The sequence below is a fragment of the Neofelis nebulosa genome, chromosome 1, assembly GCF_028018385.1.
Source record: "Neofelis nebulosa isolate mNeoNeb1 chromosome 1, mNeoNeb1.pri, whole genome shotgun sequence".
Taxonomy (NCBI): domain Eukaryota; kingdom Metazoa; phylum Chordata; class Mammalia; order Carnivora; family Felidae; genus Neofelis; species Neofelis nebulosa.
The window spans coordinates 208,614,628-208,638,270 of NC_080782.1; the positions used below are offsets into that span (position 1 = coordinate 208,614,628).

At 37.9% G+C, this 23,643-nt stretch overlaps 1 long non-coding RNA gene across 1 annotated transcript in view; it reads left to right on the plus strand.

Annotated features, from left to right (window-relative positions):
• Window positions 1-22,630, plus strand: part of LOC131484848 (uncharacterized) — a 41,465-nt gene extending 18,835 nt beyond the window's left edge. Inside the window, exons 2-6 of the long non-coding RNA XR_009248480.1 lie at window positions 3,697-3,870; window positions 12,592-18,271; window positions 20,369-20,446; window positions 20,563-20,627; window positions 21,153-22,630. This is a non-coding gene — a long non-coding RNA (uncharacterized LOC131484848). The remainder of the gene's footprint in view (window positions 1-3,696; window positions 3,871-12,591; window positions 18,272-20,368; window positions 20,447-20,562; window positions 20,628-21,152) is intronic.
• Window positions 22,631-23,643: the final 1,013 nt, after the last annotated feature.

A 23,643-nucleotide genomic window follows, 5' to 3' on the forward strand; every position in this document is an offset into this window, starting at 1 on the left:
TTAGGGAGGAGCTAATGAACTCAGCACTTGAGCGACATAATATTCCAAAGAAATTTTTAAATCAAAAGTAGTACAAAAAAATCCACATTGAATAAAATATCAGAATTTTCTATAAAGGCAGCCCCAGGATAAGTATTTTTTTTTTCCTTTTGTGTCAGAATCCAGTGTAGCTTGGCATGAGACTGTTGCAATTGTACAGACCACCCCATCCTGCATCTACCGGTGGTGATGACACCTAACTGCTCTCAGCTGCGTAAGACTTATTCCCTGGCACCTTTCTTAGGAATATCTCAAGTTTGGTATCTACGTTTCCAAGGAACCATTGAACACGAGTGTAACTTATGTTTCCTTGGGCATTACATTCCTACTGATATCATGGAAGATACTGCTCAGGGGATTGAAAGTGGTACTATTTTGTGGTGCTTGTTCTCAAGCTCAGATCTCTAATATATAGAGCAGTGCTGCATTTGAGTATTATTTTATATATATATATAAAAATATATTTATATATATAAAATATTTTATATATATATAAAAAATATATTTATATATTATATATATATACTATATATACATATATGTGTGTGTGTATATATATATATATATATATATATATATATATATATATATAAACTATATATATATGTAATATAATATATATAATGCACTGACCCAAATAAGAAGAAGAGAAAAGAATATAGGATTTTTACAGAATTTTTATAGAATCGCAATTACTTAAAATGGACAAATATATAGAACTTGAGAATTAAGGGCAACTTATGTTCCTGATGTGACCTTGCAGTGATAGACTGTGGACAAGTTCAGAATATCACATCTAGGGTAGTCTCACCACTCACTCCTCTTCTACTTAAGGCTCTACCTGAGTTGCTAACAGTCACAACAGGGCAGGATGGGGATTAACGGGACTGTCCATTCAAAGTTTATAGCTCAATTGCAGAATTGGGCCTGGCCCAGAGGCCAAAACAGGTCTTCCTTTTTTTTTTTTTAAATTTTTTTAACGTTTATTTATTTTTGAGACAGAGTGGGACAGAGCATGAATAGGGGATGGGCAGAGAGAGAGAGGGAGACACAGAATCTGAAAACAGGCTCCAGGCTCTAGCTGTCAGCACAGAGCCCCATGCGGGGCTTGAACTCGTGGACCATGAGATCATGACCTGAGCCGAAGTCGGACACTTAACCAACTGAGCCACCCAGGCGCCCCAGGTCTTCCTTTTTCATTCCTGTTGTCTTGAATTAATCTATCCAGTTACAAGAGGGTAGAGGATGGGGGGACACTGACTTACCTTATTCTTTCTTAGGAGACTAGAGGTTTAGATACATGTTCATTGTTTTCAGGCAGACAGAGCCAAGAAACTGGGCCATGAATGAATAGAGCCCCTCCCCATGTTAATTCCACACAATAGATAATAGTAGCCGGTGCAGATGAGTTTCTTACCAGAATTAGTCACTGGGAGAGAGAGCATATAAGTATAGGCTGGTAGATGTATTTCCTATAGAAGGCAGAGCTACTGATGAAAAAGCCAATTTTGTAAGCCTGGCTTCTTTTTCCTCATCAAGCTCCATGTACTTGCTTGAGACCATTATCCAAAGAAGTAATTATCAACAATTTCAAGGGTCATGGTTATCAGCACACTGCGGAAAAGATTATGTTCAGCTCTTACAGGTAAAACAAACAAAACAGAATAGAAGAAAAATTAACAGAGGCTTGGACAAGATGAAAATATATTTTTTTTCACATAAAAGTCTAGAGGTAGATAGTTCAAGGGTGCTATGGTGCCAGGACTCAGATCTCTTCTGTTCTGTTCTACCATTTGTGTATTCCATTCTTAAGGTCACCTTATGATACAGAACGGTCAGTCTAGCTTCTGTCATCAAACCACCACATTCCAAACAACATCAAGAAGAAGCAGGTACAGAGTAAAAGGTGGACATTAGCTGACTCTTTAAAAAAGCATTAGGGGCCCCTGGGTGGCTCAGTCGGTTAAGCGTCTGACTTCGGCTCAGGTCATGATCTTACGGTTTCGTGGGTTTGAGCCCTACATCGGGCTCTGTGCTGACAGCTGGGAGCCTGGAGCCTACTTCCGATTCTGTATTTCCCTCTCTCTCTCTGTCCCTACCCCACTCGTGCTCTGTCTCTGTCTCTCAAAAATAAATAAACATTAAAAAAAATTAAAAAAAGGAAAAAGCATTAAAAAACTGCCATTTGATTTATGCTTGTATCCCACTGTGTAAACTTAGGTCCCTGGTCACACCTAGCTACAAGAGAAGGTAGAAAGGTGACATATTCTGCATGAGCAGAAATTGGAAGGAGGACATATTAAGGAAGAAGAAGAAAATAGCTATTGGATACCTAGCAGTCTTCGCATAAGAACAATTATTGGTCTCGGAACTCTGAATTATGGTACTTCCACATTGGAAGGGCTGGATTCTCATTGATGCAGCCCAGTTAGTCAAACAGTAGGTGGCTGAAATTGTAAATGCATTGATTTTTGTGTCATGTTCTTTATCTTTTATCTTTTATAAACCTGTTTTTATTATCTGATTGCCTTATCAGAACATAATTATACTTAAATTCTTACTTCCTTTATATTTCTTAATGATCATCTGATTATTTTCTCTTTGTTACCTTTAACTTTGTCTTTCTAGGTAAAATTAGGTGTCACCTTGTTTACTACTGCATTCTAGTTCACTATAACTTACAGCTAGCTAAACCTCACCCACCTCTTACTTTATAGACTATTTGAAAATATTCTAAAGCAATGTATAAAAATGCCACATGGATACATACACTCATATGTGAAACGTGAAGGGTTACGCTTTGATTTTCAGTGGATATGCGTAAAACTTAATATCTACTTCAACATAACAGCAGGTTTAAGTTATTATTACTTTAACATTAAGAATGTATTTGCTCCTACCAAAAGCATAATAAGATTTAGGACTTTTGTGATTGTTAGCTTTAGAAAGTTAAGAATGTATGGTTCTCACATTCCTTGAGGGATCCAAGTGTCCATAAGTAGAATGAGGAAAAACATATCTACTTCCTGAAGACACTAAGTGATATACCACTTGAGAACACCACTATATTTTCATTCGTATGGCTACTGGGCTAGAAATCGGATGAATTCGATTTATTGGTGAGGAAAGCTATCCAGATGCCCAGCATCTGTATCTCAATTAATGGAGTTTATAATTGTGATGATTGTAGAGTTCTAAGGATATATCCATTGAGAATGCCAAAGATATACAGCATCATTTCAATTTCATGAAGGTCAAAACCTGCATAAGATAATGTCTCCTATAATTTAGAAATAAGAGAGTCAATTATGTTAGAAGCTGCATAATGTTTATGATTCTCCAGCTCTTTGCTAGAAGGAATTATTAAACAGCCATGTGAATAGAGAGAAAATTCATCTGCCCAGGGAAATAAATGGTAAATTTAGCAATTTTGGAATGGGACAATATTAAGATATGGTGAGAATACTCATTTATTAAATTCTAATAACTTAATAGTAATAACTTTAATGATATCCGTTATTAAGGATATGGCAGCAAATTTCTCTTCTTCACTCTTGGTTTAACTCATTATTTTGGTCATCATATGCTCAGAATCTATTCTGTACTATTCCGTTTAGTCTATTCCTACATAATTAATGATAGTTAATAAATTGGCAGGAGGTGGAACAATCAAATACAATCAGTTCATATTGAGACAACTTCAACTTGACACAAAGAAATATTCTATGTTCTTTCCTCTGGTGGATTTCCAGTTTCAGAAGTCCTAGACTGCTGGCCCTTACAACTTTACCTGGATGGGAATCATAAATCTCAAGTCATTGATCCTCAAACGTAAGTGGCTATTTTTTTAAAATTTAAGCTCCTCTAATAAAGGTAGGATCTGTGCTTATTAAAGTTATCCCTATGGACTGTAAATTGTGACATTACATTCAAGATTAACAGTGTGAGGCCAGTGAGATTTTTGTCTTCCATAAATAAAAAAATAGTCTCAAAGTCAGATTTTAAGGATAGGCCAGGAGGCTGAAGCAAGTTCCTTATATCTTGTGGATCTTATTAAGGTTCCTTCTAGATAATTGCTGCTACATAAGCTAAATTTATCTGCCAATGAGAAAAAAAAAAAAAAAAAAAACGAAATCAATACAATTGGCCAAAAGAAAGAAAGCATATGATGCTCTTGACCATAGAAGTCATTACCTAAGTTGATAACAAGTAAGTAAATAACACTGAAATACAGCCAACTTCACTACCCACCAGAAAGTGAAGAGAACAGAGAAAGCCAAATGAACGGAGCAAACTTTGGTGCTTTGTTATTTGTTGCTTTGATTAGCACTAAGCTTGCTATGCTAGTCAAAAGACAGGAGCACCTGGGTGGCTCAGTAGGTTGAGCGTCTGACTCTTGATTTCAGCTCAGGTCATGGTCCCAGAGTTGTGGGATTGAGCCCCGTGTTGGGCTCAGTGCTGATGGCACAGAGCCTGCTTGGGATTCTCTTTCTCTCTTCCTCTGCTCATGCTCTGTCTCTCTCTGTCTCTGTCTTTCTAAATAATGATAAATACTACTACTAATAAAAAAATAATAAAATTCTCATTCTTTACAAAAAAATAGAACTGGAAACTTAGATTATCACCACACTAACATTTCCACTCATGTTAGCTTTGGTTCCAGTTTGGAGCTTTTAGGTCTCCTGTTTGCCTTTGTATTTAATGTTTGTAACCTTTTCTTTTCTTTTTTTTTTTTTAACGTTTATTTATTTTTGAGACAGAGAGAGACAGAGCATGAACGGGGGAGGGTCAGAGAGAGAGGGAGACACAGAATCTGAAACAGGCTCCAGGCTCTGAGTTGTCAGCACAGAGCCCGACGCGGGGCTCGAACTCACATACCGCGAGATTGTGACCTGAGCCGAAGTCGGACTCTTAACCGACTGAGCCACCCAGGTGCCCCTGTAACCTTTTCTAATCATTATAAAATTAGATAGGTTTGGATGTTGTGAAATAACATTAATTTACGATTGTCTTTTACACTTTTACTCTGTCAACATTTTACGATTTGTAAAGTAAATAAGGAACTTATAAAAGCACCAGTGGGGCGGCATGAATTTTTGTTTTCCTGGAAAAAGAAAATCTTTATAATCTAAGACTACCTCAAGCAGTGTTTATGATAAGTTCTTGATAAAAGGAGTATAACAGCAATCCCCATACAAATCTTTCTTAAGGCACCATGAATATACAGAATCAAAAACTTTCTGTTCTCTCCTTGTTTGGAAATTGTAAGCAGATCTTCCTCACTGAAAACGTTTCCATTGCTTGAGAGACTATATAGGACCATTTCAGTATTTTTAGCTTTCAGACAGTTCACTTCTCAAGAAACATCTTGTCCCGAAGAAATGTTTGGAGATCCATGGCTGTGATATAAAAGGAAGTGCTGTGCAGTGAGAACACACTTTATGTTAACTCATCAGCTGGAAATGTCAGAAAACGTTCCTAAAAAAAGTGAACACTCCTGTTTTTTTTGTTTTGTTTTGTTTTTTTTTTTTTTTTTGCCAGGGAGCTAGTGACCAGACACATCCATTCAAGCTGTATCATCAGGACTTTCACGCAGACACACACACACACACAGACTCACATTTACCAACAAAGCTAATTGAAGATATAATCGCAGGACTAAATGTAATTTGCTATCTCCTTGCTAGTGTCAGCTAGTGGCCACTTTGCTACAGGCTATCATTTTTATTGCCAGTGGGAGTCAGTGATAGGCATAGAATTATTGCCCGATAATGACACCATTACTGTGTGTCACTACTGTATTTGGACTTGGGGCTATTTGTAACTTGTTTGATTCCCAGCACAGAGCTGTAACTGAACAGAATATTCTAAATGTGCACATTTGTTATCCAGATACCATAGATCAGGGTCAGCGGGGAAGCAACAGACAGTACATTCAGGGCTGCTGTAAGCTCACGTTGAGTTATGTCTGTGCACCCAACTCAACACCATTCACTCTTGGCATTTTCAGGTGGCACAGCGTCTGCACTGGTAATTTGTGCGTATTTGTGATCAAAAGTAGGTCCAGTAAGGGAAGCCATATGGTTTGTCGTTCAAGTCTGATGCATTTGTGAAGTAGCAGATGCAAAATCGAGCACACCTGGAATTCAGAGGCAGAAGCCCTGACAGAGCAATCTGTTGTAGAACACTATGTATGCTTGAGGATTTGTGGGGATGAAGTCCCTACAGAAAAAAATCTGCCTTGATGTAACCCACATCTTAATATATAATCTACAGTGGCTGTTGGGCTTTTTTTTTTTTTTCATGGCTGGATACATTTACATTCACATTAGTTTTCTGTGACAATTGAATAACTAGGGCAGCAAACACTTCCTTTACTTGAAGGAATAAAAAGAGTAGGATGTATCGTAAGAAAATTCAGGCAGTGCCTTAGCTATATTGTTTTGCAGTGTAGAATCTTTGTGAATATAGGGAGTGCACTTACCTATGATGAGTGGTGTGTGTGTGGTCATGGCTGAGTTGTGGAACTACATGTGGGTGGCTTCTTTTGCATTAATTTTGTGTTCTACTAGTAGTGGGAGTGCCTCTGGTCCAGAGGTAGACAGTGTCGCAGAATGTCACATGGGTTGTGCATACTAGATTATTAAGGTCAAATATTATTGTATAAAGCGGGACTTAGGAGGGAATTGAACCAAGGCACAATCTGATTCTAGTGCATTTGGAAGTTAAAAATCCCTCTTCTCTCTCTATTGTGTGTTCACATAGTAACTCTGAATAACTGACAATCAGGGGGATAGTATAGGCACAAACAGACGTAGAAGCTTCACGATGTAAGGATATATAGAAAAGACTCCTTTGGTTAGCATGGTATGTCAACATTTGAGCTGACACCTGAGGATACATTAACCCATCTTAGAAGAAACTTCAAGATATGTTTTGCCAGTAGGAAACAAGAGAACAACAAAAAAGAGCAAAGATAGCTGCGGTGGTCAAAAGATGTGCTTCTGTGTCCAGAAATTGTGTTAGCTTAGGGGAATGTCACTGTGTAGATTAAGAAGAAATTTCAAGATTTGACAAGTTTTATGTAGTTTAAAATGAGAATTATATTAAAGGAGAGTATCATTATCTTCAACTGATACCATATTCTAGTAGCACTTACACAAACTGAAAAAAAGTGAACCAAGCAAATTTTGAAGTAAAAGTCAACAACGGGTTTCTTTTTCTTTCTTTCTTTCTTTCTTTCTTTCTTTCTTTCTTTCTTTCTTTCTTTCTTTCTTTCTTTCTTTCTTTCCTTCCTTCCTTCCTTCTTTCTTTCTTTCTTTCTTTCTTTCTTTCTTTCTTTCTTTCTTTCTTTCTTTCTTTCACGTGGAAATAACATATTAGAAAATTCTTAAAAATGGGGAGATGTTGAGAAAGCAGTGTGGGGTAGAGAGACAAATCTATACAGGTCATTTGGGCTGATAAGACTAAGGGATAAGACTAAGAGGTTGCTCAACTGTGGGAGGAAACCTGGTACTTTAACCCAAGTGTGAGGGCAGTCAGCAACAAGAAAGACACTGACCAAATGGAGCTAACTTCTTGATCAGAGTTGTCCGGTTGATGAAAGATACCTTCTTCCTGGTTGCCTTGGCCATAGGACATTTATCTTATGTTAATGGCATTATAATTAGGAAACAAACATGCCAATTTTTAAGAGGGTGGGGCACCTAATTACCTCCACTTTGGGGAAATTCTGGGGGTAATTTGGGAGATTTTTGCCCCAGAAGGTATGTAATTGATGGAAAGAATATTAAGATAAATTAATGGGAATCCATGGACAAGAGGGCTTCCAGTGCTTTCTACTCCTACCCTACTAAATCTTATCATCTCAGTATTTTATATCCACCTAACTTTCCTGGTACTTACTATCATCATGGCAAAGAAATCAGAAACTCTGGACTGGGAAATGCAGAAGCTCATACTCTTGGGGTCCTGTGAAGGGTTTGGAAAAATCTAGGTAGTCACTGGTTGAGTTTCTCCCTCATCCTTGACATCACATCCATAACATCCCCCACAGCTCTGTGTCAGCTAGTTGATGCTCTTTTTTTCATGCTATTACACACTTGGAATGTAGTTACCAGGGCATATGTTTTGTTTCACTAGTAACTATGCCACGAAACACCGATCTATCTTGAGCAGCTACAAAGAGGATCAGGGTTATTTCAAAACAGTTTTTGCTTATTTGATGTATTTGTCAAACACATATAGTGCTCAATATGTGCCAGGCACTGTTCTTAACACTTACCGATATTAACATATTGTCATAGATATAATTAGATAGAAAATTCCTGGCGGGGTGTGGCAGAGTTTTTTTTGCCTTGGAAAATTCAGATTATTGAAAAAAAATATTATGTGTACATTGAAAGAGGTTCAAAATGTTAATTGGAGAAATCTGACCTAAAATCCACATTCATTCAGGGCTCCTTATGCGTGGTCCATGGTTCTCCGAGAAGTCCATGAATGGGCTTTCAGGACACTGTAGTTGTGAGTCTGCCTATAAAAGTCTGCCTATTCATTTTTAATCTGAGCCATCAGCCCAGAGCCTGACGCGGGGCTCGAACTCACGGACCGCGAGATCGTGACCTGGCTGAAGTCGGACGCTTAACCGACTGCGCCACCCAGGCGCCCCGGGTGCCTATTCATTTTTTATGGAGGAAAGAGTGTATCTGCTTTATCAGATTTCCAAAGGCATCTGCAACTCTCAAGGGCAGTGGTGGTTCACAATGTTTAGCTCCCATTAGCATCTCCTCCTTTTAAGTTCAGTCTTACACAGACAAATTGGAGAATTAAAATATTTACTGTGTATGCAGATGCAAATTGCTGATGTTGATGTGGAAGGATTTTAGTTAAACTTCCTCTCTAAAAATGTATCAAAGCCAGGAACAGCAAGAAAAAGACAAATAAAGGTGAATGCTGTAAAAAACCATCAACAGTGCGATGAGGATAAACAATCCCAAACTGCAAAACATGAAGCATAACCATCAAATCCTTGATGCCTAGCTTGAGACCAGAGTGTTTGCTGGCATCTGGCACAAGTCTTCTGCAATCTGGAGAAAAGTGATTTCCACCAACGTGTCACTGTCCTGCATGGAAGTGGTAAACAAGGTATTCCTGATATCATGGAATTTACATGCTAGTGTGGGAAGACAGAAAATAAAGTGCTCAAGAAGAGAATTTCTGATCGTGATAAATGCTCCAAAATAAAACAAGGTGATCTCTGTTGAGTATTTGAGGATCTATGGTCTTTGAGAGGGTGATATCTGAACTGAGACCTGACTGACAGCAAGATGACAGCCTGGCAAATATTTGGGGCCAGAGTTTTCCAGAAAGGGGGAAAAGTAAGTAAAAGGAATCTAAGGCAGAGGTGATCTTGGCAGGAATAAGGAATTATAAGAAGGTCATTATGTTTGGCTTCAGCCAGTGGAAGAAGTGGTAGGAAAATGTATATGTAAATGTTATAAACCATGATGAAATAATTAAATACCATTCATTATTATTATTGTTTTTAATCTGGAAATGGAAAGAATTAAAAGTGGACTAATTTCTTCATCTTTTGTAGCAAGGCATTTGTATGTACTTTTAAAGTTAACACATGTTGTTAAATAGCATAATGATTCCAACCTCTTAAAAATTTAGAACTAATTTCTTAATATTTAAATATTAATATCTCTGTGGTAAAGAAAATGTGAAAATAGTTCAGCATTTCCTTTAGTTACATTTTTTTTCTTCTTCTGGTAAATTCAAAGAAAATTTAATAGTTTTTTTAAAAAGTAGCATTGGTGTAGTTGTAGTGTTGGGAAATTATTCTCCCCTTCCTTCCTTCCTTCCTTCCTTCCTTCCTTCCTTCCTTCCTTCCTTCCTTCCTTCCTCCTCTCTCTTATACAGATGGGATGTGCACAATATGTCTGAAATGATGTTCACCAAATGGCAATGATAAATATTTTCACTTAGCTGTTTGTTTATTCTTAGTTTAACAACAGACATGAAATGTGATTCAATTAAAGGTATTCATATTAACATTTTGTGGGGTTTTTGCTTCTATAATTTTTGCTCTTACTTTCATTGGCCTAAGAGACTGAGTGATTTTGTGCTTGTGTTTCTTTCTCTCTTCATTTCTAGCATTTAAACGTGTTACCTAAGATCTTTGATCATCTTTTGTAAATTGTAGCTTTCTTACATTTTTCAGAGACAGTGCAATATGAACAACTTTATCAAGATATTTCCTAGCCTTTTCCATACTCATGAATTGAACACTTTCCTTCAGCCCATCATATTAAATAGAATCTTATTATTTTTGCATTGATCTTTAGTATTTTTCTACTGGTGAGACCTATAAACTAATACCTAATGATAAATTTTAGTAGCTAATGGCTGTTAATATGACAGGTTTAAAAATGACTCTTGCTGTTCATCAATTTTTCTTTGCTTATGGGAGTTTTGGAACTGCTAGTTTCTATTTTTGATATATTCTGTTTCATAATATTCTCGAAACAGTTGTACCCATTTATCTTTAGGTTTATACATAAACACATGTCTTAGAAAAAGCATTTTTGTCAGTAAATTAATTTTAAAAGGTTTGATCTAATTTATTCATTTTATATCACTTTTAATTAACTGGGTCCAAGATTGTTTCTTGAATTCAAAGACTAGGAAGTATGAATGCTGTGATAGATTGTAGTATTGTTTCCATTTCTTCACTTTCTTCATATTATAGGTATACACATACATGCTTTTTACTATGTATTATTATAGTACCTCACATAGTCCATTAGGTAGAATTCCTTGCCCACTTAATTTTGGACCTGGCCATGTGACTTGCTTTGGCCAATGAAATGTAGAAGTAAGCTGAAACTTTAAATGTGTTTCCATTTGTTGCCATTTGGTTTAGTCTCTTGTGCTTTGCTGCCTGCCCCAGGTACTTCTTGCCTCAAAATGATGAGAAAAAAAACAAAAAAAAAAAAGAACAGATCTGAACTTTACCTGCAGTTGGAGTCCAGTCAAACACAGAACAATTTAAGTGAGACCAGCCAAGGTCACCCAAATTCAGTTGGCACATAGGACCATAAATGAAAAGACACAAATGCTTATGGCTGTAAGCCACAGAGAATTTAGAGGGTTTTTTTTGTTTTTGTTTTTGTTTTTTTCTGCAGTATTAGTGCTGCAATGGGTGATGAGTCTGATCATTTAAAAAATTAGATATCTGGGGCACCTGGGTGACTCAGTCGGTTAAGCCTCTGACTCTTGATTTCAGCTCAGGTCATGATCTCCCGGTATCCTGGTCATGGGTGCAAGCCCCACATTGGACTCTGCACTGGCAGTGTGGAACCTGCTTGGGATTCTCTCTCTCCCTCTCTCTCTGGCCCTCCCCTGCTTGTGCTCATTCTCCCTCTCTCTTTCTCTCTCAAAAATAAATAAATAAACTGTTAAAAAATTTTAAAAAGCTAGATATCTTTACTTACATTCTAGTTCCCCCCACACACAGTTGAAACACTAAGATCTTCACTCATTAAATTGACTCTTGTATGAGATTCCAGTTGTGGTTCTGTAGTTACTAGCTCTATGCCACTGAAAAAATTGTCTTGATCTCAGTGAGCCTAAGTTTTTTCTTTTGCAAAAGTTCGATAATAATATCTTCTCTAAAAAAATAATAATAATATTGTCTCTATAAGAGTAAAGATATATGTGAAATAATTTAACACAGATATAGATATTAAATAGGCATTTAACAAAACTGTCATTTAATGTTCACATTGGACTTATTCTTAACTGAGCATAATTTTTGAATGTACTACTCACCACTTTATAAGTTCTTACCTGGGATTTTTGAAAAATAATGCAAATCTCATTATACATATAACAATTTTAGGTTGAATAAACGCAGACTTCTGAAATAAATTTCACTAAATAAAAAGGCAGGCTTATTAGATCCTACGATTTTTATCATACCATCAGTAAATATTTATAAAATATTTGTAAGGCCTTTGTCAAGGTAGCAGCTCAGACAAGGAAATGCCAAGATACTTATTTTTGTGAATGACACTTCAGTCAAGATGAGACCACATGACATTTCAGATCAACCCACAGCCTATGGAAAACAAAGCCACAGGAGAGTCACAGTAGAGAGAAAAAAAATGAGTCATGGATTCATTAAATGGAAGTTAAGTCTGAACCAAGATAACAAAATTATGCACAGATAAGAGCCAGTGACTACAAATAAACCATGCGTATGTGAGGTGGTTAGATACATGTTTCTGCCTAGAACGCCACCTATTCTCTGTGCTGTTGAGAAAAAGAGATTAAACTGAGTAAATATTAATCAGTAATGTCCAGAGTGACTGCTACACTTGATTTCAAAGGTGATAAGTAGTGTCCTGCATGTGTACCAGGTGACTCTTAAGTATCAGGCACTATTCCTATAAGGCTTTGTAAATTGGCGAATAAGACAGGATGGCTCTGCCACCATGGAGTCCACAGTCTGGCATAAAGTTTGTGTTTAAAAAAATTTTTTTTCAGCATATTTCTTGAATCTACATAGCTCTTTCTCGCCTCTGATCAGAACCCTTGCACGTTTGTGGCTGCTCTTACCTCTACCTGGAAGGCTCTTCTTTTGGCAGTCAACTGGATGCAATTACAAACTGCAGTTGTTATAAAGCAATGGAAATGAGTATAGAAATAGAGCGGTAACATGTATGCAGAAACTGGAAGGATGACAAGGAACGCGGCATCTGAGAAGGAGGGGAAGGAGCAGGACATCTCAGAGAAAAGGGAGCCTTGCCTTCCCTGGAAGTGAAAGGAAACCACTGTGGCTGGTGCATGAAGGGTAAAAGTGAGAGCCACAGCCAGGTCATGCTGGCTTGTGGGTAAGTGCATGTTCCTGAAAAGGGTAAGGATGTTATTGGAGGAGAAGTGAGAAGCTAAGGACGTTGTTTGAAAGGAAATGAAAGGGGTATGCATCATTCGTTTCCACTTTAAAATCTTACTTTGTTTAAGTGGAGAATAGATTGGGTTTGGGGAAGAGAAAAAATGGGAGAAATCCAGATGACTGGTTAGTGGTGACCAGAAGTAGGTTGATGGTTACAGAAATAGAGGTGGGAATATTTAAGAGATATTTTGGACACAGAGACCCAGCACTTGATGATGGATTGGATGTTAACAGTGACTTAGGGGGAAAACTTAAAGATGGCTTCTAGGTTTCTACAAAGTTGAATAACAGTAGTCAAAGGAGATCACTTTGCAGGCCAGGCTGCTGGCTACAGACATGCTTAGATGACTGATCAGGAATAACATTGATTTAAAGAAGGGCTTTGATCATAAAAACTGAAGTACAGACAGAGCACAGTGGCAGGCGGGACTCAGAGAAGAGAGAGGCACAGACAGGCATAAGTCTAGACAGGTCATGTTCACAGGCTATTCTTAGTCTGGAGACCTGGTCCCACCACCATGTTTCAATACAACACTAGGCACCCAGCAAGGGTGGGAAGCAGCATCAAGGGAGCGAAAGACGTTGCAGAATCAAGCATGGATGAGAACAATTACTGGTTGCATGATCTCGTGTGAATTACTTGAATTACTTAACCTTTTAGAGCCTCCAATTCCTTATTTATAAAATAGGATGAAAATATTTACCTTGTATATTTGTTATGGAGATTAATTTGAGCAATGTTTACAAAATACCTTGCATATAGTAGATGCTTAAAAACGTAGTTCTCTTGGCCTCCCCACTGTGTAAATTAATTCATATCATTGAGAGAGCTCTCACTCATTCAGCTACGTGACTAATCAAATCCTGACACTAAAGGGCTTGGTTCTCGTCCAGCTTCCTTCAAGCTGTGGAGTGCGGAGTGGGGAGATAGGAAAAAGAAAGGAGGGAACTAAATATTATGGTATATTCTAAATCATATAGTGGAGTCTAAATCCCATTTCATTATATACCACATTACATGGTGTTAAATTCTTTAATTTTTATATCTTTGTAGCAACTTTGTGAGAACAGTATTCTTTGGTTTCTTTTGTAAATAAGGACTCTTGGGCAGAATTTGGGAGATCTGAGCGAGGTTACAGAGCTCCTGCCACAAGAGCCAGGATTGGAACGTGCTGAGTCTGAAGCTTGCACATTTCTCACTCTACATTGTGCAGCCTCTGCAAAGATCGGCCTTAACACAAGTCAAATTCCCAAAGGAGGAGACTTGTCATCTACACAATAGCTTTTTTTTTTTTTTTTTTTCTTTTCCTGGGGTGGATAAGAGGGCTCTATTTGTGGGGAATAGTTTGGGAGGATTTACATCCTCTTTGAATTTGGAAGGGCTGAATCATTCATTCATGGAATTTAGTCATCCTTCTTTATTTTAGACAGGAGAGACTTCTGGGCCCCTGAAAAGTTGTTTGACACCCTAAGATCATTCAGCTGGTGACATTTTGGCATTTTAGCTATTTCAGTTCAATAGTCCTTCAGTGTTTCTCTGATGCCTCAGCCATTTCCTCCTTTGGCTTTTTTTTTTTTTTTTTTAAATTTAATCCATGATTCAATCCTACTAGCAGCAATGGTGATTTTTTTTCTCAGTAATATGACCAGTAAGAGACACACACACATGCACGCATATCTCCCCTTGGATAGCTAATTGTCATCTAGATTTTGATATGATCAAAATAGAACTCTTAATTTCCCTGCCTCAAATCTGCCCACCTTCCCCTACGGTCTTCCCTTCTTAATAAATGGCAACTCTAGGACATGAACCTCAGCTATCTTCAACTTCTGCCTCTCTATGGAAATTGACACCCAGAAGTCTGTCAGTCCTGTCTTTGAACTGTTGCAAAGTGGAGGCACTGAAATCTCTCAGAAACATCTTTTGCCTGGGCTACTCTGATAACCTCCTGAATACTTCTCTCTCTCCTTCCTCCGGATTTCTTTGTTCCCATTCTTCTCAGAGGAGCCAGACCTGTCCACTCACAAGGGAAGAGACAAAGTCTGGATGGTGGTTGCCCACACCCTGCTTGATCCAAACTCTGATGACATCATCGCTGACTTTTCTCTCACACCCTCTTTGCTCTAGCACACCAACCACTTTAATACCTCCAACATGCTAACAAACTGCCATCTCAGGGCTTTTCTACTTGCTAATCTTTCTGCATAGAATTCTCTTCTCCGAGATAGACAAATAGCTTCTTTCTACACCTTGACATTTCTGCTAAAATAATCACCTTGTCACAAAGTCTTTCTTGACCACTCACTATAAAATGGCAACCCTATCCCCGTACTTCAGCTCTCTTTCCTCCATAGCACTGATCACAGCTTAATACTGTATAAGTTTGCTTATTGTTTTCCTCACGACACCCTCCATCTTGCTTTGCATGTATGGTCCATGAGGACAGAGTTTTTTCTCAGATTTGCTTACCGTTGGAATCATGTTTGGCTTGAGCCAGGAATTCAGTTCATATTGGTTGAATGAATAAATTGATTTTAATATTTATGATAGAAATTGTCATTCTTGTAGATTGAATCAAAGTTCTTAAGTATATTCATTTTAACTATTTTTTTTCTCTGATTGCTCTTCCACCCCTGACCCCTGGCTTTATTACAATTAATTGTGGCTTTGGTAAGAAATACTCTCAATTTTGGGGAATAGCAATTTCAACAGTAAAACATTAGTATTGAATGGATAATATGAACAAGTCATTTCTGGAAAAATATTGTGAAATAAAATACATCTCCTTAGAGCACATTTCCTTGGTGTAGAATATTTCCTTATTCCCATGCAACACTAGATTCTGCTGCATGTATTTGCTTTAGAATTTCATGTTTATTATATTTGGGAAGCCAGAACTGAATAAAAATGAAAACCTTTTCTAATGCTATCAACAGATATGTTATCAAGAATTTTTAATCTATTTTTAGTAAGTTTAATGTGTAGTAGACCGTTCTTTTTTTTTCTTCCTGATTTAATTCCCATTGACCATCATTTATGCTGCAAAGATGAAGCTCTATACTTCAGCTTGTCTTTCAGACAAACTAAGACTGTTGTATTGAATTCCGAAGCATGTGCACTTGGAATTGGAAGTCCACTGTCAGTGGAGAGAACCTGTGGTAGCCGTCTCTCACCTCCTCTTCTGTGATGTGATACAGCTAATCCCAGCCAAACTACTTGAAATGCTTGTTACTGCTGCAATCTCAATGAATTTAGAGTGGTAATCAATTAACAGTAAATAGGTTTCTTTGTCAATTTGGAAGCATCCCAATGAAGGTAAAGAGAAAGTGGAATAAGGTGATAAATAATTTATAGCTGGAGAGAATCCTTAATTCCTTCAGCCCACTCATAGGTTCTAAATTATTTTTTAGGGGTAACATGAGACCAATAACCAGAAACCTGGGACACAAATTAACTCTGTTTAAGAAAGAGATTTTTAAACTGAGGGATGTGCCGGTTTTGCTGCTTACCCCTGGATTTTATACAAATGATGCAATTGCAAAAGGGCCACTTGTCTGTGACCCTCCTGAGGTCTCTTTTTGCCATTTCTCTTGTTATCTTGATTTTCCTCTTGATCTCTCCTCCAGGATTATTTTCAGACTTGCTTGCATCTCATTTTGTACCAGTAAAGTGCATGTGTTAGTGCACACACGCACGATTGCTGTTTTTATCCTCCTCTGGTAACTCTTTTTCTATGTCTCTCAGTGTCTCATATTGGCTAGGCTTTCCTTTTATTTGTATCTTGACAGCTTGGAGGTGGTTATTAGGACATTTAGAGCTCTGAGGCTTGGATGCCCAGCATGGATGTAATTCCCCATTCGTTACCTGTCTTCCTTCCCCTGCTCTGCCTAGGTATGGGTAATAAAGGCCTGTCTTCCCAGGCTCAATTCCTAGGCCGAAGGGGAATGGGTAGTAATGTTTCAGCAGCTCCTTCCTCCCCAGTGACATCTGGGGATAGTGAATTCACAATGCAGTTTTCCCATCCTCATGATGCACTAATAAAGTCAGGCTGCTGACAAGGAGGTCTGGCTTCCTGGTGTTCTCCTTAATCTTCTGCCCCAGTGCCTAAGTCTAGAGGCTAGCCCTAACTGTTGACTATGGCTCTGGGTCACCCTTTTAGATCCTGGCAGCCCCTTAACAGGGTTTGCATCCCACTTTTGGTTATTTTTGTTTTACATTGTCCTATGTGGACTTCCCTTATCTGGAGCTCTTATATACATCATATTGAGAACTGCCCCCACCTTGAACTTCCTCACTCCACCTTTAGAGTTTGACCTCTATACCAAGTTGAAAAATGAGAACTCCCTGGTCCAACTGAACTTGGTGATTTTGTATTCTAGAAGAGGGACAGCTCTTTCATTTTTTCTAGATCTACTCATTCTATGCTAGTTTTAGTGATCTGAGAGCTTTGGGGATTTGGGAGTGGGATTAGGTCTCCATGCTAGTGCATGTCCAATAAAAAAATCAGAAGTAGAAACAGAAGTAGATTTATGTGAAGGTAAAGAATCTCAAGTTTCCAGGTCTTCGTTTGCATGGGCCCCTTCCGATGCCCTGGCAGGGGCTTCAGCAATGTGTTCACAGAGACATATGATTTTGTAAATTTGCAAAAGTAAGATATTTTAACTGCAACCAATGATACCCATTGTGTCATTTCACTCCATCTTCCAATCTGTCTTATTTCTACTCATGTCGCAGTGGGCCAGGACGTATTTTTGATCTGGCTAAGTAGAATGTGAGTGAGATACATTTAGTTGCAGTTTACTGGCACAGATTTATGTGCATAGCAATTACTTCTATGAGTAAGCCATGGCTAGTAGGCAGCCTTGAAGGTGCAAAGCTCAGATATCCCTTCAAGAGAACCTGTTGCCATACTTCCTCCAGCCTCCGCACCTTCAGCATCACACCAAAACCGTGCTTTCCCAGGGCTGCCCTAGCCAATGAGTCTGCACGGTCTGAGTTCTAGAGCCGGCCCATTTCTGCCCATTGCAGAATAAGCTGTCTTTGCCCTGGAGCCTCAACTTTCTCAGAGCTGACCTGCAGCCAGTTCTCCTCCATTCTGTCTTTCTTTCTGCAGGTGTCAGGTCCTCCTCACATTCGAAGGGTTCTATCTTCTGTCCTTTCTCTTTTTTATCTTCTGTGGGCATTCTCCCTCAAGAAATCTCTTTTACATCGAATTTCAACCTGGTGTCCACCTCAGAGGACACGAACTGACACCGTTAAAGATTTCACAGGTGAGTTTGTGTCAGCTCTTTCTTTAAACTGAAGTTTGGCTAATGGGTCTGATGCTCATGATCTTCACCCACATCATATTGCCTTTTTATATGCCTAGTGCTCCATCAACCAATCTTTGACTCCTTAACCCGAATTTCAGATTGCGGCCATCTAGTTTTAGTCACTTGCCAGCACCTTGGAATATTTTCCACCTCCCCTCCTGACTTCAGAGCGTTTTTGCCGATGTTCTCATCCACTACCACCCTGCCTACATACCACACGCTACCCATACAGATTCTCTCATTCCTAGCAAACCTTTGCTTATTATCTTTTCCCTGTCTGAAATACCTTTTGCCCCAACTAGACGTAGGCATATTTCTTATTAATTATTTTGCTGATATGACATTGACAACAGAAACATAAAACTTGTAATATGCCATACCAATGAGGGCATCTGTGATAAACTAGTAAATAAGCATCATTAATTCAAAAAAGCATGTAAGATTAATCATTGTTCCAGAAAACTTGGAATGTCCTGAAATATTATAGGCTATTTATGAAGGAAACTTGGTATTTTCTCAAATTTGACAATTATAAAATTAACTATTACCAAATGAGTTGTGAAGCTTATAGAAACTTTTCCAAAATGCTATTATTATTACTATTATTATTATTTATTTATTTATTTATTTATTTTTACTGAACCATACTAGAGAAAAGACTTACTTATTATCTATTTTCTATTGAATTGTGTTGTCCCCAAATTTCATATGTTGAAGCCCTAACCATCAATATGACTGTATTTGGATATAGGGCCTATGGGAAGGCAAATAAAATAAAAATGAGGTCATAAGAATGGGTTGGTAGGATTTGCATCCTCATGAGAGGAGATATCACAGAGCTTGCTCTCTTTCTCTTGTTTCCTATCCTGCCTCTCAGCCATGTAAGGACACAGTGAAAAGGCAGCTAGCTGAAAGCCAGGCAAAGGGCTCTCACCAGAAACCAAGCCCTGTCAGAACCTTGATTTTGGGCTTTATAGCCTCCAGAACTGTGAGAAAATTTCTGTTGTTTAAGCCACTCCATCTAAAGCATTTTGTTAAGGCAGCCCAAGTTGACTAAGGCACTACCTTTCCCTTCTTTCTACAGATCAGTGATTTTCAACTGGGTGTGATATTTTTCCTCACAGGGAATATTTGACAGTGTCTGGAGACATTTTTGATGGTCACAACTGGGGGGATGCTACTGGCATCTAGTGGGTAGAGGCCAGAGATGCTGCAAAAATACCTATAATTCATAGGGCAGGCTGTCTCCTCTTTCCCCCTCCCCCCAGCTGCTCCCACCAAATAATTACCTGGCGCAAAATGGCAATAGTGCAAAGATTGCAAAGCCTGATAAACCATGCTATAGAAAATCATATAAAATCATGTCTTATGAAGAGGTGATTAAAAAGGATATAGCCAATTATATGGAAAAAGGTATTATAGGAAGATGTTAAGTGGGTAATAAATATATTTTCTAGGTTTTGTTTGTGATGTTTTCATATTTTTAAAACTTATAATTTATACATTTTTCTTTTCCTGAGTAAAAATTTAGTTCTAAACCTGATTTGGTACTCTTTTTTATAAGACATTCCTCAAAATTTTATAATCTTCAGCTCCCCAAATCCTGAGTTCACCCAGTTTAGAATTATGATTAAACACTTATATACAACACTAGTAAATTTTTATTTCATTATGACTCTGGACCTCAACATTATAATTTTATTTTTTTGAGTATAGTCTGACTATACTATAGCATCTAAAAATGCTTAGTAAAGTTTAAGGTAAAAGAACATTTTTATAAGTGGAATAAATGCTGTCATTATTGTATATGTAGGCAAGAGATTTGGCCTTTTGCACTAAATCCTCTTTGCCTTTTGCAGGAGATTTTCCTAAGCTGTTAAATAATAGAGCATTCATGCAGTGTATCTTGGGGTCTCTTCTTTAGTGGTGTATGTTCACATGGGAGTCGTCCGTAACTCACCCACATCTTTCACCCCAGTCCTGAAAATTAATTAACACATCATGCCAGTTTTGAAATTTCTCACATATTTCTCGTGATCTCATTATTTTATTTAGGGCCTCCTTCATGCTTCCATTGGACAGCTGAACGGTTTCCTTTGTGGATCACCCAATTCTACTTCATAGTCTACACAGGTACCAAGATGGTCTATGACCAACCTTTCTATCAAGGTCATCTATCCATCTGAGCATTGTCATTGTATGTTTAAAACCATTCAATGATTTTCCATTTGTATTTCTGTTTGTATCAGAACTTGTTCTTCAGAAGAAATCTCCAGCAGAAGCCCAATGAATGACATTGATCCAACTGCATCAGGTAAAGGGCCAGAGCCTCCCCTCCTTAAACCATCTTTTACCCCATATCCTTCTCTGTGGTCCCTGGGGCACCTTCATGGTACACATGTATGGCTGGAATGACAGTAATAATTTATCATGCAAACAAGCATACTTCTGAGAGTGAATGGTAAGATGATTGCTAGTTATGCTGGGATAATAGGTGAAAAGTGAGGCTGTCCTGGGCATACTGGAATGTATGAACGCTTCCAGTGTTTATTAAAATATAATTTTCAGATCTTATCTGCAAATCAATCCAATCAACTTGGCTTGCAGATTTCTGGGCCACAATCTGTATCCAGAGAATCATAATCTTGAGCACATGGGAAGTGCACAGGGTGGCTCTAGAAGGACAGTTGCCACTGCTCTATAGCAACCTCAAACTGATTTGCTAACCCTTTCTGGCTGTCCCAATCATGTCCTTTGTTCTCCAAACACCACTGATTGTAGAGATTGTCTTTGTGTACATTGCTTTTTCTTTCTGGACAGCTTTTGTTTTCTATTTCAGAGACTGTCAACCTCTCTGGGACCCATTTCTGTGCCCCTCAGGCAGAGTTGAGTGCATTCCTCTATCGTCCAACAGAATATAATGCATTTTATTGCTGACCTTATCTTAATGGATTATTGTTACACTATTTTATGTATCTTTTTTTTTTTCATTAAATCATGAGCTTCTCAAGGGTAGGGGCAATGTCTTACTAATTTCAGAACATATCCCAATAACTTGGCACATAATAATTGCTCAGTAAGTGGTTGATGAATAAATACGTTTAACCTCCAACTATCCAACAATTTATTTTTACTGAGTGATTATATTATTATGTTGTTTAGAAAAGTATTTAAATGAATGTATGGACATTAAAGTTTTATATCCAATAAATATGTTTGAACGTCTTATCATAAGGCATTTTTGAATCGGAAGGGGTGTAGAAATCCCTTAGATTTCTACATTTTACAGATGAGAAACTGAGGCTCAGAGCAACACATCAAAAATAGAACAAAGATGCATCTCTAGATCTGAGGTGACAACAAAAGGCTATGTTCCTTACACTTTTTAAATCCCTTCCCTAAGAGGTAATGCCTGGCACAAATACTGGGGCTACGTACTGAATAACATTATTATGTCATAATGTTATTGGTTGGATTCCTTAGGAAGAAGAGTCTGAGATGGAATTTAGCTGGCAGGATGTTTATTAAGGAGCACCTTCTAGAAGAACACCTGTGAAATGGAAGGGAAAAGAAGCAGGACTGGGCAGAGAAAGAGGTTGAGCTTCAATACGGTCCTAATGGTGGCCTCTGTTGATCCCAAAAGAGCTCCAGAGCCAGAATAGCCCTTCGTGTGGTCCTTAGCTGAGTTAGGATGGCCAGCACTTCATATCCCTGTGTTGAATGAGGGCTAGTCTAGAAAAGGTGTGACCTTGGATGAGGCACTTCTCTGCATTTGCAGTAATTCCTCATAGGCTGATAGTCAAGGGCTGTCTACTGGTAGCACTCCTAGCATCTGGGCATCAAGCCGTTCCTTGAAGGGAGAATCTAGGCAACAGAGCACAGTGTTTCCACAGTAAGCTTTCCTAAGGACAGATTTTTATATGGATACAGGTGAGGATTCAGGTCTGAATCAGGTAAACTCAGTTAACAGAGGAGCTGGGGTTGTCAGTTGGGTCTCAGTTCACAATGCAGTTGTGTGTATAGTGATACATAGTAGCAAATTTATGAGAGGCCTCTGAAATTCTGAAATTCTTGCTGTGATCTTTTAGAGATTTTCTTTGTCTGGGGCGCCTGGGTGGCTGGGTCCTTTGGGTGTCTGACTTCGGCTCAGGTCATGATCTCAGGGTCCATGAGTTCAAGCCCCACGTCGGGCTCTGTGCTGACAGCTCAGAGCCTGGAGCCTGTTTCAGATTCTGTGTCTCCCTCTCTCTCTGACCCTCCCCCATTCATGCTCTGTCTCTCTCTGTCTCAAAAATAAATAAACGTTAAAAAAAAAATAGAGATTTTCTTTGTTAATATGTTGGAGTATATGTAGAATTTTAGCGAATTCCTTTTAGCATGTATTGCTGAAAGTTTTTTCTTTTCAATTATTATTTGATATCTTAACAAACTTCTTAATATAAAATAAGCTTTTCTTATATTACAAAAATGAATATTGCAGTCATAGTGAAAATTTTGAAAATATGTTGAAATAGATTTCCTAAGGTTTTACTTAAAATTTTCTTTTTTTTTAAAAAAAAATGTTAATGCTTATTTATTTTTGAGACAGAGAGAGACAGAGCATGAATGGGGGAGGGTCAGAGAGAGAGGGAGACACAGAATCTGAAGCAGGCTCCAGGCTCTGAGCTGTCAGCACAGAGCCCGGCATGGGGCTCAATCTCACGGCCCGCAAGATTGTGACCTGAGCTGAAGTTGGACACTTAACCGACCGAGCCACCCAGGCACCCCTTATTTAAAATTTTCAGATGCATATGTATATGTGAAGTTGGCCTGAAATCCTATTTTTCCTATTTTTATATTTAGATATTAAGATTATGCAAAAAATTATAAAATAAGCTGGAAAGCTAATCATGTATTTTTATTCTATACAGAAGGATTTATACAGTATGATACTTTATTATTTTAATTTGGTACATTTTTGCCAAATGATTCGCTGATTAACTTTTAAATTCTTCCCATGATTTCTGAGTCTTCTGGGTCGATTTCACTAACTGCATTTCCTAGGAAAAAATGTATAGTATGTTGATATTTTTAGAGTGTTAGCATAGGCTGATATATAGTATTATTTTTAATCACCTCTGTACTGTACCATATGCCCTTTCTCATTCTAAATTTCTGTATTCGGATTTTATTTTAAATTACTCTTTTTTGGAAAATAGTTATTTAGATTGATTTCTTTTATGTTCAAAGAACTGCTTCTTACATTAATTCTACTTTTTAATTTTTATTTTAAATTGTTAATTTATACATTTAAAAAAGAATTAGTTTCTTCTGATTTTCTTAACATTGCT